Here is a 211-nt window from a genome sequence, read left to right on the forward strand (position 1 = left end):
GAGTGCCTAAATTTAAGTCAATTTGAACACACCGATGTACGTGAGTTTTTTTCAGGGCAAGCAGAGTGGCGAAGCGGAAGCGTACTGGGCTTCTAACCCAGAGGTTGATGGATCGAAACCATCCTCTACTAAGGAATTTTAATTCTATACTTGCCTGAAGTATAGAACCCCAAAAAGGGGCAATATCCACAGTGTGGGAGTGAAAACATAA

General features: G+C 43.1%; 1 non-coding gene across 1 annotated transcript; it reads left to right on the forward strand.

Annotated features, from left to right (window-relative positions):
- The first annotated feature begins 59 nt into the window (after positions 1–59).
- trnar-ucu (transfer RNA arginine (anticodon UCU)) lies at positions 60–131 on the forward strand. Its single transcript has one exon. It is a non-coding gene; the product is annotated as a tRNA-Arg (tRNA).
- The last annotated feature ends 80 nt before the right edge of the window (positions 132–211 follow it).

This window comes from Sinocyclocheilus rhinocerous, unplaced genomic scaffold, assembly GCF_001515625.1.
Source record: "Sinocyclocheilus rhinocerous isolate Xijiao unplaced genomic scaffold, SAMN03320098_v1.1 C34044289, whole genome shotgun sequence".
NCBI classification, from domain to species: Eukaryota; Metazoa; Chordata; class Actinopteri; order Cypriniformes; family Cyprinidae; genus Sinocyclocheilus; species Sinocyclocheilus rhinocerous.